The sequence below is a fragment of the Trachymyrmex septentrionalis genome, unplaced genomic scaffold, assembly GCF_001594115.1.
Source record: "Trachymyrmex septentrionalis isolate Tsep2-gDNA-1 unplaced genomic scaffold, Tsep1.0 scaffold19, whole genome shotgun sequence".
Classification (NCBI taxonomy): Eukaryota; Metazoa; Arthropoda; class Insecta; order Hymenoptera; family Formicidae; genus Trachymyrmex; species Trachymyrmex septentrionalis.
In genome coordinates, this window is record NW_017305071.1 from 1540934 (window position 1) to 1556047 (window position 15114).

The following is a 15114-nucleotide window of genomic DNA, read 5'->3' on the forward strand; positions in this document are numbered from 1 at the left end:
TATCGCGACCATGGCAGCTACGTGCGCCTCGAGGAGGTACTCTCGGTTGCGGTTTAACGGCCGTGGTCGTGCCGGCGCGGTGCCTCCCGCGTACGTCGTTGCATCGGTCGTTGCGTCGGTGTGGCAACGTACACAAGGAGAACCGCAGAAATCTCCGCGCCAATAACTTTTTATCGCGAGCGACTCTTGCGCAGGAAATATGAATTGTTAATAGAAGGTAAAAGCAATTTTATGTACTCTACATAAAGGCGTGTCGATATATTCTAAGGAGCGGCTTTCTCCGTTATACGTCGCCGGGCGCCCCGCTATGTAAATCGCGCCGGAGAAAACCACCCCTGCCACTACCACCCGCATACATTAGTTTTTATCTGTTTTACTTTTTTATTTGAAGATAATTTTCATAAAATGCTTCTTACTCGCTCGAGATCCTCTTCCGCCGCCCTCTCGAACTTCCTCTCCTTTAAGCGAGACTCTCTCGTGAAATCTGATTCCGCTTGATAACTCTGTCACTTTTACCGAGCCTCCGAGATTTTCTCTTCCTACTTTTTACTCTTGTTTTACTTTTATGTTGCGAATATTTGAATTCTTATATATGGTCTTAAGAGTTAGTAGAGACTAGAGATTTTATTTTCGTTCCTCGCAGAAGAAAAAAAGTATACATATAACATAAAATTTGAATTTGAATGAAATATTTTAATTTTAGACGAAGAATTACGTTACAATAAAAGATTGATCTTTGAAGTGATTCACATTAAAAAATCATATGGATTAAATGTACAAAGCGACTCTGAGCTTCTTGATCCTGTCTATAATGACATTATTTTTAAATTATTAAATTATAATACCATTAATCTTTTACTAATCTTTTTTTCTATATAATAATCCTATTTAATCATAATAAATTATTTAACATATCTTTGTAACTCATAAATTGATGAGTATTATATAAATGAGTGCAATTGAGACTCCAAATCGAATTGTTAAAATTATGAGCACTTTTGGCGTAAATTAACAGTTAGTTAGTAATATGAAACTATAACCCATCAAGTTTCAATTTCTGATAATTACAAGACTATCACATACTCAAAAGTTAGTAGGTTTGCATAGTAACTCTGTGGAATTACTCTGTATAATATATTCGTGCGTAGTACGGGTCGTGCGAGATCGAACGTTATGAAAGTACAAAGTTCGAAAATTAACTTGTGCTAATTGAGTTTAAGTCAGAATAATCGATCTAATGAAGGAAAGCTACTTGTCTCTTACTTGATAAAATAAAGAAAGAAATATCTGTATTTCCAGCTTGAGTCGAAACCATATAAACGAACAATTACTTTTCTATTATTTTTTATTTTATTTTTTATGTTATTACATTTGAATTGTCCTTTTTTTTTTTTAATAAAAATGGTTACGAATATGAAAAGATTGGATTATATTTTCATTATAGAACATTTGACAGCAAATTTCTTCGAAAATTCTATTTCGTCTCTATCATCGATATTAGATCTCTTCACAGAACATCTCGTGCATATTTCTCTACGTGTTCTTCCATTCGGATCTATTTGCGTCGTGTCCGATCGTTCAGGGTGACGCATAGGGATGGGATGATCGTAGCCGCGGAAGCCCACCTCCTCGAGGTCGCGTGGTATATTGCGAGGCCAATGAAAAATTTAATAGAACCCGCCGGATGATCGATGTAAGATAGTCGGTGGAGAATAGCGAAGATTATAAGGGGGGTTGGGCCGCTGCCGCGGCGAACAACCGCTATTCCGAGATGAGTGATCGACCCCCGGAGACACGAAGTCTGATCTCGTCGTCGCACCACCCCATATACCGGAGACTCGTCACTTGCCTTATCTCTCGACGGGCCTGTCGCCCGATATAACGGAACGTCGAGTCCTTACGTTAAGCCGTTATAGGATGACGTGAGTCCTGAAGAGTGACCGCGTCGGCGTCGTAGTCCATACCTTGCGATTACACGACTTTGGCGTGGTGTCGATTACATGATTGCGTATACACGTTGCTATATACATGTTAGACAGGTTGTGGTTGCAGAACCCCTGACTTTAACTTAATTTAATTATGGATCATTTAATCAAATTAAACTTCACTTTTCTTAATTAAAACATAATGGTATTAGATTTTTAAATGTAACGGTTTTATAATTTCAAGAAAATTAGGCCTACATTTATTGCATTTCCGTTGAAAGAATCGATTAAAATTTTTAATGCGACACGATTTAATAAAATTTTGAAAATTAATTTGATTATTTTATATTATTTGTAATTTCAGTAATTTGAAATATTTGTAATTATTTAATTAAACTTAGATGAAATTTATTTTGTAAAATTTATACGTAACTTGGTTTTAATAAATTGAGAGAGAAAATAAAATTAAGTTATAATATACTTTTTGCTGCGACTTATAATCTGAGTTTTTTGATTTATTAAAATTAATAATTTTTTATTAATTAACAGTAGTCATACAATTTTACTTCTCTCTTATGATTAGATGAAAATCGTCCAGCCATAATAATAACTTGATTTACAAATAATTTTTTAATTAAAAAATGTTCTATTCTTTAAATAATAAGTTGAATTATTCTTTTTAAACGAAATAATTATTTAAATGAGAAAGGAGAACATAACGTACACTATTGTTTTCTTTTGCTCGTGTTCGGCGCCGTACACAAGGTCGCCGTGTTATCATTCGTGCGACACACTCGAGCCGACAGGTATCAGTGAGAGCCGCTCCGTGTGTTATTATCTTTCGAGACGCATTCTTTCTCATGGACAAATAAAACCTCTACTTTTAATAAATTACTCGTAAGGATTAAATTCGTAATAAGGAGCAATTCGTAAATATATTTGAAGCAACAGTTTCTATTGAAGCGTATATTTTGTGCGATAAGCGATAGGTTTAGTAATAAATTACTATTTCTTAATATTTACGGGCAATATAATTATATGTGCAATGATTAGATTTGAATGTATTTTATATCTTTTAACTTTTCGTTATTCTCGAGTTGAAAGTGTATCTAATATAATCGCAGAATGATTGGATGAATTATTTAAGGCTATATTGTGTGTGTATCTATTGCTTATATTAATAATAATTCGAATTAATTTGTATAACTTATAAATAGTTTAATTGATAAGTTAATTTGAATTATGAAAAATAGAATATTCGATATGAATAAATAAAGTATCAGAGGTATTTAAAACGGGATAATAAAAATCGGTCGGTACACTGAGAAAAAGATGCTTAAAAATATATTTGTGATAAATATTCACTGAAATAAATATATTTATTTAAATACGGGCGGAATAAAATTTTATTTCTAGCAAATAAGCCGTCTATTTTATTTTTTTGCAATTAATGAGATATGTTTCACAGAAATGAAATATATGTATTTCACAGAAATGTATATTTCGTCATTACAATCAAATTTCGTAAGTAACATTTGCTTCGCAATACTTTGACATTTTTCTCTCAGTGTACTTGACCTTGGTGTTTATTTTTGCGATATACGGCGTGGTATTATTACAAAGTCAAGCTCTGACAGTCGAGTCGACAGGCAACGGCAAGAACCATTCCATGTATCCTTCAAGACGTAATTACAACTTATAGAAGTATCTAATAAGAAGTAACATGATCATCCTATGTGAACAAATGAGGCCTAACACGAATCACACACTATTAATTCTTATAATTCATAGTAGGAAACAATTCATAAGCAACGGCTCTTTAATGAAACGCATATTTCTGTAGATGCTAGAAATCATATTATTGCTTATCGATCGATTCTCTCTTAATATTGTTCATATTACACACATATATATATATAAAATTTCTTATTTCTTAACGTTTATGAATATAATTATTTTTACAATTTCTTAATTTTGAACGTATTTTGTGTGGCACTTAAAATTTTTTTATTACATGTAATTTATTTATTGTCTGTTTCAGATGCGTGTAATAACTCACGAATCGCCGCGTCGCGTCGATTTAAAATTCAAATTATTCAAGTAACGTAAAATCGTTCGTTCGTTAATATTTCGCGTGCGGGAGTGCCTTGGAAAGTATCGCGCGATCGTTATATCGTTAATGATACACACGTCATAGTAATTGATTTCGCGAGTGAGTATTGTGTGAACGCAATGAAGAAAGAAGAGCAGGAGGCCTGGGAGGCATCGGGTGGTGGCGGAGGAACTACGAGGTGAGTGAATTGTTTTTTATTTTATCTTTTATTTGCCAAATCGACTTTCGATCCAATAACAGAAAATACCCAAATAGTTTCAAAAATAGAAATTTCATTAAAAACGCTGAAGCAATTTAGTATTGAATTGTATCGTTATAATGTTACATAAACAAAAACGCTATTTTAATATTTTATAATTTTATATAACAAAAATAATAATTGTCTCTTTTACTACTCTACTCGAGAAGAAAGTCGATTTTGTTTTTATCAAAAAAAAAAAAAAAAAAAGATCTCGTTATCGTAAAGTTAAGTATCTCGTGCATATACAATACACGTAGACACCGACGTACGTTATCTACTCGCGCGGGGAGAGTTTGACAAGCTGAAGGTTTTCAACTCGTTCTGTCATCTGCGATGATTACGTACGCATGGCAGCGCGCACGTGTGTACGTGTATATAACGCGGATTCGTTTGAGGGGTTCCACCGTCGAAGAATCGCGTTGTCGTTGGTGAATTCACCTCTCGCGCCAAAGGGAATAGCGCGCGTCGGCTACATCGACCACGCGAAACGTCGGGATTTCGGTGGAAATGCTGTGGTATACGGCACGATGTGTGTCTTTCGCGCTCGAGGACACCCTCCCACTTCGTCTCCATAACACCCTGAAAAGAATCACTGGCGTATGCGACTCTCCGGCTCGCGGTCCCGAAGGTTAACTTTATTAAACCGCGCGACCGCGCGTAAGCTGGAATTATGAAATAATCATTATCATTGATGGTTCGCCATTTAAGAGGGTTCGCGAAATTATTTATGCGTCATCGCTTATGCATCATGCGCGCATTCCTGCATGCATTCGAACGATTGCACATGCGAGCCTGTAAAAACAGTTCTTCTTCGCAGAATCGATTAAGCAATACTTTGATGAAACATCATTTCTAATCAGAGGATTAACATAATTTCATTCCCCCCCCCTCCCCCCTTCTCACTCGGATACTTGTACGAAATAAAATTATTTTATAAAGAAATCAATGAAATACTTATTACGTTCAGGATTCATGAACATTATATTTAAAATAATAAATTGGATATCAGTTAATTGTAATTAAGATTTCTGGTTTTTAGCAAAAAAAATATTAATGAACTTTTATATTGCTACGTAATATAATATATACATACGGTTATTAAATAATTTCGTTTTAAGTATAAAAAAAAACATGATATGAAGTCCGAAATGAAAATTTATGGAAAAAAATTCTGTTACTTGTTTATATATAATTAATTTTTACTGTAATTTTTTATTAGCGGACGAGTCTTTCACATGTTGCTTAAAATCTTTTTTGTTGTAAATACGTTTATGATAAATCTCGGAGAAATTCGATTCCACGGTCAAATCATTCATCGTTTCTCATTCGATTCCTTCACATTCACAATCATGTGGCGAAAAGGAAAAGAAGAAAATGAAAGTCAAAGTGATTCGGACGTACATAACGTACCGATAGTCCTTCTATGTAAATGATGCTCGTGGAACCATGGCTGTTAATCTCGTTCTCTGGGAGTATCGAAAGAGAGACAGAGAGAAGAGAGAGAGAGAGAGAGGGGGGAGAGGGGGAGGGAGAAAGAGAGAGAGAGAAAGTTTCGGATTCGAGTTAGGGATAAACCGCACAAGAATCGCGGCGATAGCTTAGGTATCAGAATGTTCGCGGTTGGTCACCCTCGAGACTGGAATCAGAGACCGGGAGAGTGATCTGGAGCAAGCGGGGGGGGTGGCAAAAGCGTCTGCATGTGTACGTATATATGTGACGCAATCGTGACGAGAGGGCGAGCAAGATGAGGATCGTATACGTTACGAGAGAAAGCGAGAGAAAGAATAACGATAGGGAAGGGATGAAAAGTAGGAGTGGAAAGAAGAGAGAGAAAGAGAGAGAGAGAGAGAGAGTGATATGGGGAAGACAAGAGGGAAAGGAAGAGCGAAAAAGGGTGAGAGAGGACCGAGGGAGCGAATGTGGCGCGAGATTTACCCTAAAGCCCCGGGCAACCGCAACCCCCGAGCGATTTCGATTATCGATAGCACTCGTTTTAAAACACCCAGTGTCGATTTGCCGCTCGTCCCGCTGGTACGCTGGGTGGTTGGTGGTCGCCCACCCCCGCGCGCGTTCCGAACCCTCCTGTGTGCTGTGTGCGGTTCTTTTTATTCCCTACTCGTTGACGGACGCGACGATTGTCACGTTGGGAATTTGTGGTCCCTGCAGATGCCATTCGAGATTCGTCCGATTGGATGGGCAACTGTAGACACCTGCCATGCTTCTTTCGCGACGTTTCACCTCGGCATGCGGCCGCTTGATTATTCGGCCGGTAATATTCTACATGGCGAGATAAATCGCACCAATGAAATAGCGTGATTTCCGAAAATTGCGGGAGGGAGGAACTTTTTGTCAGATCAATACATTATTACATTTTAAGTCTATTTATTCGTTAAAATGTTATACTTTTTATTTTTTAAATAAATTTCATAAATAGATTTTATATAAATAGATATTTTCTCTCTCTCTCTCTCTCTCTCTCTCTCTCTCTCTCTCTCTCTCTATTATATTATAATATAGAATGAAACATAAAAATTATGAAATAGTGAGAAACAGTGAGAATTATATTTATTGTTTTTAAATTTTAATTTTATCAATGTATCATATTAGATTATTTATATAGATATCAAAATAATGTCCAAGACTGAATTTAATCAAACTGCATTTAGTATAACGAAAGAAATCTGATTGAAATGAATTCATTCATTGGAAATTGCTCATTAGTAGAAACTTCGCAACTGTATCGTTTCTCATGCGTGAACTCCTCGCATATGCCTACGTATCTTACATATGTTAGTCGAATCTCAACCCCCCTCCCCCCTCCTCGTGTTGAATGAATGCCACACTCCACCCTCGGACAATCAGGTTAGCAAAGTCAGGTAACCGGCATAATCACGCATCGTGATTTTTGACCATCTGCTGGACGAGTTACATCGTGATTTTACACCTGCTCGTTCCCCATTTCAAGTACGTTCGCTGTATTGTCGCGCGAACGAACGTCGATGTTTCCGGAAATACCGAGCAAAGGGTTATCCTCGATCGCTCGTCGGCTCTTTTGTTTTCCGATGCACTCGCTCGCGATGTCAATCGCGTGGGAACGCTAATGAAGAAGTTATCGTACGAAATACGTCATCGCTCGAAATTAGGAAGACTGTTGGTCCCCGCGTTGTGACTTCACAATGCACACGCGATCACCCTATGCGCATTAATGCGTTGAATTATCGGTATGTCATTATATGTACGATCGGTAGGCTTATAATAAAAGAATGGGAAAATTATCGTTTGATCGTGTACGCTATCGCGAATCGAAAGTATGCTGTGGGCGAGGTAGAATTCCATTTATGGAAATAAATTCAAAATGCACATAATGGATAAATTGAAAATTTAATTCTTATTTGCAAGTTTCGCATCTTTAGATAAGAATTGTTCAACCTGTGACATTTTTCGATTACATTTTAAGATATAATTATTCTTATCGATTAATAACGACGTTCGAAACGTTTTTATGACTATGATATATGTATAATATACAGAAATAAATTAACATCTTTTGTTGCTGTTGTAAAAAAGGACAATTCTTATATATACATTAATAAACATTTGTAAAAGTATCGTCCTGCAATTATCTCGAGGGAGATAAGTATTGCTTTTAAAATAACTGTATTAGATTGTGTTCGATCGAGGTAAAAGTAACAACTTCTACTTCTCCGTTCATGCCAGCTTTGAGCGTTATTTGTCGAGGTATTTTTTTTATTTCCTCCCTACGGCAGAACTTCTTCCTACGATTGCGATGACAAACGACGCGGGGACGTACGAAAGTCCGTGGGAGGTTGAGAGACACACAGGGGCAACTTTCGTCCATCGTAAGTTGAAATTTCAGCGGCCGGAAATTCCGCGGCATTATTCGTCTCGGAGATCTCGGTGCTGCTCCGGCATTGTGCGTCGCGGAAGGAAATGATGCAGGTTAAATGTACCGAGCGGTAGATAATAAACAACAATAATACACACTCGAGATAAATAACGCGCGACAGATATCGCGCGCAGAAAACATAAAATATTTGTCCCCGGGAGTCGCGCCAGGTCATCCGTCATTCCTGGCTCTGGTGAAATCGATAAAGCCGCTAAAGAATATTTATCGTGCTGAGGACGCTGTAAAGCTTTCTCCCCTTACTTTCTAGCTTGGTACAAAAGTATTCGGATTTATAACATACCTGTCCTGCGGAGTTTTGATCATTATTTTATCATAATAATTTGTTTTAAATTTGATTATATCATATCCTTTTACATTTAATATAATATATATGCGGTTTAATATATATTTGGTTTGAATATTTTTACGGTAGTTGTGTTTACGGTAGGCTTATGATTAATTTTAATTCTATATAAAAATAAATTTTATTATTGTGTTATTGACACATACATAAGAATAAGACATAGATTCTTTATCTATTTGTTATTATGAGACGAAATAGAAGATTAACAGGAGAAATAAAGGTTATTTGATCCTTTAAAGATAATTCAAGACGTTCCTTCATCCATTTAATTCATAATTATATACAAGTGTTTTGCAAATAATACGTTATTTCTTTATGTAATTTGTTTTCTTTACTTAACTATATTTAACGTCTAAGCTTAGATATATCCTTATTAGGTTAATGTTATGCGACACACAAGAATAATCAACGAAAGCGAATGGTCAAATAAATGCTGTCAGTTTTCTATTCGTTGTCAGTTGTAAAAGTCTTTAAAAGTCTTTTGAAACTTTTTCTGATGATATATAGCGTATGCGCTTTCGCGACCTTTTTATGTAATAAGCAAAGGAAACCGAACAGTTAGTTGGCCAAGGAAAAATATAGATAACTTCTAGAATAGAACTGATCGTCGTGAAAAATGACATATAACAGTATAATTACATGAATATTAATGTTCTTACGCGAATGAAACTGCTGGAGTGTGATTTCTTGACTGTCGTATGTCATGACCGAGTAAACTCTCTCGATGTCGTAACATCGACCTGCATGAGAGTATGCAGTTTCATCAATAGATATTTATCAAATGATAACTATACATATTCCCGTGAATTGATGAGCTCATTACATGTGTTTATTTGATATGTAACTTTAAGACTTGTCTCCTAAATAATAAAGAGATAGATATGTTACGACATTTGTAGACATGCATACTTAGACTATTTTTATAATTCATTCAATTATTGTAATGTTTTTTTTTCAGTTAAATTCTCTAATACTAAATAAAGTTGTTTCATTCCAATTTTATATATAAAGATTCAAGTGCCTATAATATTCAATTATATACGCTTTAATGTTAAGAAGCTTGTCAGTCGATAAGGTGTCATGTCTCTCTTTATGTAATTTGCTTTCCTTGCTTAATTCTAATGAACAAAATTTAGTTAAATCTGTGAGGAGTTTATAAATTATTATTTGAAGAAATTTGTAGATTAGAAATATATTAGAGATGCATGCTTTTTTTTACAATGAAGACTTTTTAGCCTCTTAGCTTTTGTCAACTGCTTAGAATTGATTTTTTTAGAAATCAATGCAATCGTTTGTAATACGGCAGGGCGCAAATTACGGTTTGTATAATACGACTCGAGCGAAAAAGCAGGATGATAGAGAAGATGTTCATCACGATGAACGACGTGTGCGTGCGCACATTGATTGTGAATGTGCGTGGATGTAGGGGTTCAATTTGTCGCGGTGTAAGCAAATAACGTTTCTCCGGAGTTTGCTCGGAGTAGAGCCAACGACGCGACGTCCTTTAATTTAAAGTCCTCCTTCGATATCGGGCGACATGAGCTACCTACCCCGACTTCAGTTACCGCCGCTGTCGGCATCACCGTCGGAGCGTGCTTCGTTTTCAACCACCTCTACTTGCGCGCAGCCTGCGCAAACAGAAGGGGTGGCCTCGTGCAAACAGTTATTGTTTGGCACAGGCGCTTATGCACACCAGTATCGACGCAGAGATCTCAATTAGTACGGCACTCACTTAACGCGATCAACCGTTGACAGTACGATTCGGATGTCCGGTATTCAATTAATTGAGCACCTCGTTTTCTCGCAGTTTAGAAAGATCGCCCACTCGATGCTATTTCTTCACGCCTTCCTTTAACTTTCTTCCAGTAAGACTGACAAGTGGTCCTTAGCTTTAAAGCGTAGGTACGAATGAATATCATGCATTTGAATCTTTATACATAAAGTTGAGAAGTGAAGCAAATAGTTTTATAATGGAGGCTTTTTTTTTTAAATATGATTTTTCTAATATTTAAAAACAAATAGATATTAGAAATTAATAACACTTTATATATTTAAGATAGATACTGTTAGTTTTTGCGAGTTAATTACGTAGAGAAATAAATTTGTCATTATTTTATTACAAAAATATAATACACACTTTGGCTTACAACGATAACGATCGAAATATTCCCTTCTGTTCGACTTTCGATGCTCGCAGATGAAGATCGCTCCGGGTTGGCAGCCGTTTAAAAAACCACCGGAGCGATGTCTTCCGATATCAATAGCGCGAAAATCTTGCCCATAAACAAGAAGGCTTAAGCGCGGAATCCTCGAAATGACCAAAAGCTGTTCTCACAGAGGGAAGCTGCGACTGCTCGAGAGATTCGTGCGCGGGATTGCCTGAAATTCTGGCTGCCCTCGGATGGGCATGGAGTAAGATTACGCGTGTATGTGAGGATGAGGGAGAGAGAGAAAAAGAGAAAAAAGAATCTTACATTCAAAATAGCTGGGATAAGGCTGAGCTTTCGGATTTGGCAGTCGCAACGGCGGGGGTGTACGACGAGCGGTCGCGAAAGTCTACGTCGGGGAGAGAGGATCAAGAAGGTGGGGAGGGGGGGGGGTGGGTACAGGTTGTAACATGCAAATTTGAACCTTAAAGGTTTTATGTCGACGATATCTCGGAATCATCTTCCCTTCTCCCTCAAGTCGGCGGCGCGCGAGGGAAGATTTCGCCCTGATCTTATCTAAGACAAAATTGTCTCACGCGCTGAAAAGAAATAGACATTCTCTCATTGTCCTTCCTTTTCTGGGATGCAGACACATTGTGAACGATATCGCTCTGGCCTTTCACCACGTAGACGATTTCCGGGTCGATAGCGATTTGTGATCGACACTTTCCTAATGATGTATAATTTGAAAATCTACCGTGAAATTTTGTCCTTTTTGAATCGACTAATATGCTTTATGTTCTTATTAAAGGTTTTGGATTTTATACAAGAATAAATGATAGCAGTAAACGAGTGAAATATATTGTTTTGTTATTTAGTTTATATTAACTCTTCTTTGTTTCAAATTGGATTTTGAAGGAAGTTGTTGTATTTCGATTGTGAAAATTCTGATAGATAAATTTAAATTTGTAAAGAATAAGTAAAATACAAAAAATCCGACTTCTAAATGTGATAGTAAAAATATAGTAAAAAATGAAAACTATTACAAGCATGTGACAGTTTTTTCAGATTTTTATATAATTCGGAGCAATATAAAAATCTGTACTGAAGCTCAAAAATCCAGGATAGAAGGTATAAAATTTTATATGTTTACTTTTTCACAATGTGTTGTCTAGTTACGGATAATAATCTTTGCGTTCATGTTAATTGAATATGTTAATTTCTAATTGAAATTATTAATTGTAATTATTATGCTTGTAATTATATTGCAATGAAACAATTATAATGCGATATATCATTGATATTCAAAGTTTCATACATCGCGTACGCAATAATTTTAATTCTTTTTTCTGGCTAATTATTGTGTTTCACCAATGACTGTTTTGGATCGAACGGTGTAATCTTCCCGGGAAAAAATTTATTATGCGTATAGAACGAAATGCGAATGGCTTATACAGCGTGATCGCGCACCGCGCAATCAGATACAAAATTGCAAACGATTTTAATACGGCGCCTCCATAATTCACGGGCACAGTCGAGCCGCGTATTTTTATTGCGCGTGCGGCGATCGAGATTGTTATCTAAATTGAATCGGATACCGGAGTTCTGGCGTGCCGCTTCTATAAACACGGGCGTAAACCAGACATGCCGCGATTTTTTAAGCTGTTTTCTATGAAAATCACTGAAAACTCGTGATATAATGATCGAATTGCTAGTGTAAATAATTGGTAACCGATCGCATGTGTACTGAAACAAAAATATTTTCAAAAATTTCTTTACCATACTTTGCATCTTGTAAATAAATTATAACGTACAATGATACTATTAAAACATTAAAAATATCGAATGGTAGCAAATTGTAATTTTTCAATTACATTGCATTCTCATTATATTTTTCTTCGATTAAATTCTATTTTTCTATATATGCTATTTAATTGTTATATTATTTAACTGTAATATTATTTGACTGTTATTTTTAATTATCATACCGAATACTTTCAAATAATTGAGATGCTCTCCGTATACAAAGGGAGAAAGATAGGACGTTTCATATACGGTGCGCTAAGTCTTTCGCATCATGATTACGCCTATAGGCGCATTTGGCACTTTCGAAATTGTACGAGTTGCAGATCAATCATGCAGATATTAATATCGCGGACCACATTGGCCGCGCATTCGGTAGTCACGGTGCATTCCGGCCATTCATCATAGCGCCGTAGTAGGTTACGGCACACCGAGGGCGTGTGATTAGAATCAGTTACCCTTTACTTGCGCGCGCGTTGCCACTGTCCCCGTGGTGGCAGTGGGTAACCCTTGATATCCCGGGCAAGGATATCCCCTCGGGTACCATCTGCCAAGAGCCGCTCCTTCTATCTCTATAGTGTCGCCTGCTCCGATGGGAGAGGTTGTATGCTGCGCGATGGTCCTCTCTCGAAAAATTAATAAGCCACGATCTCTCACGGCTGCGTCATTAAGGCGAGCTTAACTTTTGTTGAAGTAGTGCTTGATGCTCGTGCGATTACAACGGATTCTTAATCACGGATTCATTAATCAAAATCATAGCGAAGTGACATTATTATTATTATTATTATTATTCATATTGAGAAAAGTATATTAAATTTTAATAAATATTTATTTAAATAGTACCAGCTGTGAATATTTATAACTAAAACATATATTTATTTTATCAAAGAATATAAATTCGATTTAACTATCTTCTTTTTTATTTAGTAAATATTTATTTATAAGTAAATGTTAGTATTTATTTAAACAAACATTTATTAAAATTTAGTATCTTTTTCTCAATATATAGTTAAACTAAATTAATAACTTAATTTTTGGATATATCAGTTTTGATTTTATAGCGCGTAATAAGTTTTATTTTTGAATACTAATTTAACGGAAATTTATTAAATGTATAAATATATAATTTAAGATTTTCATGCAAGTGAATTATATCAAGCAGACGAAAATCATTTACAACGATAGATTTTTTTAATCTATTAAAGAAAAAAAATGGTTTATTAAATTTTAAAGAGATGGTAGACCGTGCCTTTGTTACCAGCAGATAAAAAGTCCATTGCTTTAAAAGTATCTTAATTCACTTTAATAACGGAAGTGATAATGATACATAATATAGTATCTCGGCACTTGTAGGCCGTGATCGGCGCTGATAACGTCACTTACGTTACTCCAATTACGTGCTTCCGTGTAATGACTTACACACGATACGCTCTTGTGGGAGAATGTGAAGCATGGTCCGAAATTACGTGAACTTCGGCGACGCGTACTCGCGCACAATTTACAGCAACCCTCCAAGTTATATTACGTGGCCATTTTGGTCACGACGTCGTAAAATCTATTATTTAAACGGCTACCGAGCCGGGGCCAAGAAGATTGCATCTAAAAGCGGTAGACTATGGACGAAGTACGCTTGCGGCTGTATATGGGCGTTCACATTTACTTTGTGCGCCAATGTGCGAGGTAAAAAAATGAAAAACGGCAATCACAGCCCTATGAAAATTTGGAATAACTCTTTACTGTTTTTGCGAAGAAGTAGGTAATGACCATTACTGCGTTCACGAAGTTTCTTATAAAAAAAAATTTGAAAAAATTGTATTAATTTTCTTCTGTTTTTTTTTTTCCGTAAAGTGTCTATACGCATCTCTGATAAGAATATATATATTAATATATTATTCCTATATATATTAAGAATTAGAACAATTTCTTTTCATTTATAATAGAAATAGTTAATTTTCTTAAGATTTTCGCGCGATAAAACAAATAATTAAGATTTATTCTTGAAACACGTAATATTTACCGCAATTGAAAAAATAAAAACATGTATGAGGGAAATAATCGTATAATAATTACTAACGCGAACATTTGTGTCAAGCTGGATGGTGCAGCTTGATTTGTGGGTGAAAGGGCACGATGGAGAAGGAATGTACTGTCTCCCTCTTGTACGCATCCGATGCGTCACTTTGCAGTAAACAGTCTTTTGTTCCTTATTTATTGCGACATGAATAAAACACGGAGGAGGAGCGGCGGCCAGCGGCGGTATTAAATGCGGTATAATTTTCAAATTTTGGGAAATAAATAACGGGTAAACGATACGCAGACACGCGTGGGGCGTTTCGCCCTCTTTGCTCTGCCACCGATCCCTCTCCTTCTCTTTGTCTCCCCCGAGCATACATAAATCGTCGAATACACGTGGGTTTAGATTTCGCAAGGAACGATGAGAGGGATGTCAAGTCCTTTAAAAAAGTATTGGCTCATAGTCGCGAGTATCTAATGTTCCAAACGGCGCAGAAAGTTATCACAAATTTGGAGTAGTAATAGTTAAGCTTAAGCGAATGAAAGACAAGAATATTATATAGAATTTCTGATATGAATAAGAAATTTTTAAGCTTGTAGT